Source organism: Thermobia domestica, chromosome 2 (genome assembly GCF_964235325.1).
Source record: "Thermobia domestica chromosome 2, izTheDome1.hap1.1, whole genome shotgun sequence".
NCBI classification, from domain to species: Eukaryota; Metazoa; Arthropoda; class Insecta; order Zygentoma; family Lepismatidae; genus Thermobia; species Thermobia domestica.
Window position 1 is genome coordinate 201,242,309 of NC_137455.1, and position 6,000 is coordinate 201,248,308.

Sequence of the window (6,000 nt, forward strand, 5' to 3'; positions counted from 1 at the left end):
GTATTAATTTTCAATTGACCTCCCAAACATAAAAGTTACTGTAAAAGCAGATAATCCCAGCTTTAAGATTTTGTGCAAATCGATATTTCATCTTCACCCATTGTTTCTCAAGATCAAGATGAAATGGTCCTCTAAAAATGGGAATACTTACAATATAGTGTATAGACATTATGTGTAGAGAAGTAAAACTTTCAATAGTGCTCCTCTGATGGTACGTTACACGTATTCTTATGTATGTTTTCTTATGACCGAGATGTGATATATTAAATTTTTAGGGTTGCCAGCCAAGACGAGACGGAGACAGGGCTCTTCCAATCAATAATGTCATTTCAGATTTTGCTTTCAGGGGAAGGGGAGAAGATGTTCAAACGACATAAAAATTTCACGTTTTTTTATTACTAAATTACTATATAATCAATTAAAAAGTATGAACTTCTTGAACCGCCCTCTCCGAATGACACTCCTGTTTCAAATACAGGTAGAAACAAATATACACTTTCCAAGACAATACATCACTTTCACGGCATCTTTTTCAGAAGAGGAAGTCTCAATTCTTGTCTTGTGAGTATTGTTTATACTCATATCATCTTTGCTCCCCAAGTAGAATCGTGCTTTATTTTACGATAAACAACAAAATATTTAATAGGATCATTTCTTTTAGTTAGGAGAGATCATTCCATTGGGTTCATTTGGCATAATACTTTGGTTAAAGTTCAATGGTGAAAGTAACTTGAAATATAAACTGAGAACTTGAATTTGTGCCCAGGGGTGAAAATATTAAAATGCTGGATCCTCTTTTCTTCCGGCGAACTTGACAATATCTTCATTGTCATATTCATGAGAATAAGAATGTGAATTCAAAGAGACCATTGTGATTGTGTCTTTCAAGTCTTTGTCAACAATCTACCTCCGTATATACAGGCCTCTATAACAGATAGTTAGCCATTTCTTTTGCGAAGATTTAAAGTACTATAAACTACGATTAGCTATTGAATTTTAAACAATCTTCAGTGTTATTGAAAGAATTGCTCTTGCAAAATGTTGTAGGCTCAGTCTAACTCGTCTACCTCACACCTTTGGAATGTCTCTTGGGGAGTGGTGTACTGCGTAGCAGAACGTGTTTATCGTCGACCGAGTGGATGAGACGAATATAATTACACATCTTTTACTCTTGCTGCTGGAGTACTGGAGTTTACCGTTAGGCCACCTCTTTCATTTTTCCTCTCTTGCTGTTACAATGCAATAATATGGCAGACCGTAACTTCTAAGAGCTTAACTTCTTTCTCTACGCGTAACACCAATACCGTCTTTGAGTGTAGCTGTCTAGCAGGTCACATGAAAATGTTTTATCCAAATTTTATCAGGAATATATGAGTAATTATTGGATTTTAGAACACAACTCGGAAAGTAACGCACACAATTTAAAGCTGAATATAATCTGTTTTCCCGTCACTTTCATTTCTCATAGGCCAGGAGGCCTGGAATTTACTTTCGTGGTGTCTGCAAGTTAGTTTATATAAGCCATTTCCATACGCTCTCTAACGTTACAGTTCGGTAGTCCCACTCTCACTAAACTATATAAATCAAGGAAATAGACAACTTGGTGAATTGATAAAGATACATACTGTATTTTTATATATGAGTGTTTTGTCCAAGAAGTTGTTTTATCCCTCTGTGGACAACAGCTGATAGTATTATACCCAAAATGAGAATTAGCAAGTAAATCGAAGATTTGGCCTTTGCATATTATAAATGTAAGTGACGGAGGCCGAACTCTGAACAGAGTCTATGCGACGGGAAGCATATTTCAAAAAAAGATAAATTTCAAGTACACTTTTTTTTTCTTTTTTAAAGAGTAGTTACAACTCTTGAGTATTCAACAGTCAAGTGAGGATTTTGAAAATTTCTCACAAATCAGGACACGGTCTACTCACATAACGAAACATTTTTTTTTCTTTTGTTCGTAAAATTAAATAGGGTGAAACTTTTAGTTTAAAGTTCCATGATTATGCCCTGCAGACTTAATTTATCAGGTGATAAGTCCAAGTAAATGATGAAAGAGTTTAAACTGAAGACAGTAGAAGGAAACCTGCATACCGTCCGTGTTTTCACGAACTGGCAAATATTTGAACTTCCATGCATCACGAACTGGAGAATATACAAAATTTGGCATGTTTGAATTTTCTGTCGTTGTTTGTATTGGAACAACTTGTACTTTATTCTGACAATGTGTGAAGCTTCCATTAAGTTTGCCTAGAATTTTTTTCAGTAATTCGTAAGTAACTCAAAATTTGCGACTTTCAACGTAGTTTCTTCTCGAAATCAAGATTTTGCAGATTTGCCTGTTCGTGATGTAGAATGACAGAAATGGGAAATTACCCAGTTCATGAAAACATTGACAATACACGGTAGTACCTATTACAATCACACATAGTTTAGGCTCGAACTACGGAACAAAAGTGAGCACTCTATCATAAACCCATCAAGCCACATAATATTTATTTTTAAGAAGTTGGACAGATGGTCTGCTCTCTTGGGGGCGAGATAGTGTGGTGGGAGTTAATCTTGCATGATGCTCTACCGTTTATGCACCCGCCAACTGCACCGTTAATAACAAGTTTCGTCATTCATAAAAAGAACTTAAACTGTTTCTTTTTTTTTAATCTTTGATGCCAGTTTTCAGTAAAGAGATTAATTTGTTTTCTTATTTAACAAAACAAATTTTTGACAGCTAAAGAGTTTCAGTATAAAGTAATTCAATTCAATCCAGACAGGGAGGAATACAAGGTATTCGTATGTGTAGATGATTTTTACGAAAGGAATAAAAAATCAGATTGCTAGTTTCTTTTTAACGTGAAGTTAATTTTTCTTAAATGTTTATAACAATAAAATAATTAGCATTTTGTACGAACTGTTACATTAGAGACATAGAAATGGCTGTGAAAATAACAGTAAAACTTTTAATCTGTGGTACAACTTGTATTTATCGCGAAGTTGAAACATACAACTCGGGAATTGTGTCAAGAGGTACAGTGGGCCACACTTCATGAAGTACAACTCTCAGTTATGTCAGCGAAGCATAGGATTCTTTGAGCGTCCACTGTCCAATACAAGTTTTATCTTTGGAAATAATGAGAAAGATATTTCATCAAATGATATTACTCTGTTCCAATCATGGGCGGTCCAGGTTTTATGTTCTTGGGGCCATCTTTTTCGCGCTATTGGGTTGGGGTGGGGAGGCCAGAAATCAAATCGGCAGTTCGAGTTGAGTTGAGTTGATTTTAGTTTAGCGTCCCTTTCAGCAGCGAGGCTATATGAGACGTGGACCTACTGATTAACGTGGAATCTGAACCACATGAGCTCCCGCCGTTAATCGAACCCGGGTCTCCCACGCGTACGCTAACCGCTTAGCCACGAGGGAGCTCAAATCGGCAGTTCGAGATCTCAACCTGACCACGGATGTTGAGGTTATACAGCTCTCGTGAGATTGAGTGATTGTAAAGTAGTCCCAAATGCTGATGTGAATTCTGCAGTGAGTTATGCCGCATTGACCCTACTGTTCTGTCTGCCAATTATTTTCAATATCTGGTGATCCATTTCATTTAGGCTTGGTTTCCGTTGACTATTTGCTTTCTAGGATTACATGGTGTGTTTGTTCAATGCACAAGGGAATCAAATCCACTTTGGGTCATTTTGAACATATTTCATCCTTAAGATCACTATCTGAATCTTCTTTCTCAACTTAAAAAATTGATCTCCAAATATAAGTACGTAACCCTTATAATGTAAAATAAATAAATGAATGTTAACTTTTCCATGTACTTAGGTGTAATGTATATACAAACTCTCTTTTTCACAACTTTGGAAATTTGACTTGATTTCCTTGTACTCTGAACTCCCCCGTATCTCTTCATGAACTCCTCTGTATGATATCACCATTGACATTGTTGGACATTGGTAGAATAGGATACACTTGCTCCAATTTCTATTATACCATATTATAAACATTTAAAGAAAGAGAAAACTGTCCAAAGATGATACATATACTGGTCGATGGATCTGATTCATCTGAATCTTTTTACATTTAGCATATTTATGACTCTCGTGAACATGACAATAAGGTTTTTATTGGTTATATACATGCATATTTGAACCATATTTTACCTTTAGGTCATAGTTAGGTCCGAAGTGATATTTCTTCCTATTCTATTTAGCATCACTTTCTTTTTTACTGTGAGCAAAATAACCTTAAGAAACTTTTTAAAAATCCAAGACATACCTACGTACAGTACATGTATTTTGTCTTCTTCACGGTATGAAACCACAATTTGTTAATATTATCGCGGTACCTGGTTTGTCTTTGGATTTGTACGTACAAGGAATCCTACAGAGATAAGTTTTCTGTCATCGTGTTAACTGCTTACTAGATTATTTATACGATCATGTGACATTAAGAAGACTTTTGAATAATTGCTTGTACTAGATGAGATATAAGTAAATTAATTGTCGTGATGCTGCACATACAATGTCTTCATTACATGCAGAAAGTTTCCAGTTGCATAGATAGTTATGTTACAAAATAACTGTCTGTGTATGAGTGTTTTGCTCGAAGGCAGGTTATAGCCCATTTGCCCTAAGGTAGTTAGGCAGGGCGACTAAACCAATAGGCAGGGGTAGAATCAGAATGGCCAATTTCTTTCTCCTGTGGTTCAAAAAGGATTAGGTAAATTGGAAATTAAGAGCTGGAATAGACGGGTGGGTTGGGAATTAGTAATAGAGGTACCACGTATATAAAAACGGTGTATTTATTCCTTCATTGCACAGGTCAATTATGTAAAGTACTCAAGGGGGTTTTGGTGTTTTAACTCCTCCTCTTGAACAAGGTATTATGGGAAAATAAATATTTACCATATTAAGATACTATGTATACAAACATATATAATTATATGAACCTGGGAGATTGAACTCCCCCTCCTGAAAAACTTCTGCGTACACCACTGGACCAATTAATATTTGCAGGCCATTTGTACACGTAAATTAATATTCCTTCTATAATTTCCTATAGTGTCAAGTTTATTTACGGCTTCATCTTAGATTGTTATTGGGTTAGTAGATTCTGGGCATCTTTTCGACATTCATGAATATTCATGAGTGTCGATAATTTTGACATTTTAGCAGTTCCTAACGCACGTTTTAAAAAAATGGATACACCCTTTTACGCATACTAATGACACATAATGTATGCAGGTGCGGCCGGAGGTAACATGACATATAATAAATGGTTTCCGGTCAAAATAAATGTTAATTGGACAAGCAGAATATAGAAAAGACCTTTCGGAAATAAAATATGCAGATCACACACGTAGAACAAGGTAATTCATTAATATTCAGCACATGTAACGCGGCAGCTGCTGCTGGAGAATATGCTAGAAATTTGGATCGTTGGTATGAGTGAAAGAAAGCACTGGAAACTTCCAGATCTTTTTTTTTAATTTATTATTGTTGGAATAGGGGAAAGAACACACTCGAAACTTCTGGAAAGATTGAAGGGCATATAAATACTGATGCATTTGCATGATGTGTACATTTAGAAAGAAGAGGGCACCAAGAACATCAAGTGTTAACTTTGCGAAGAAGATATTTTATTACTAGGAGAGATTGGAAGATTGGTAAGTACTAACGTTGTAGTTTTCTTGTATTATACTTGTTCATTTTTTATATGGGAAAGGGACATATTGTAATTGTTTGGAGTATAAGGGGGACGGAACTGTTTGGTTTTATCGGAAATTGATTGCGGATTTTCCGGCATTGAAAAATGATATGACTCGGTGTACTTTTATGGAATTATAACGTGACTAAGATATAGTATAATGTAATATGTAGGGAATCATCATTAATGATAGCACCGGGACTCGAATGAGTATTCTCCCACGTGGAGAACCGTACGCTAAATATTTTTGCTTGCAGTGCGAACTTGTTACTTATACATAGCTATTTATT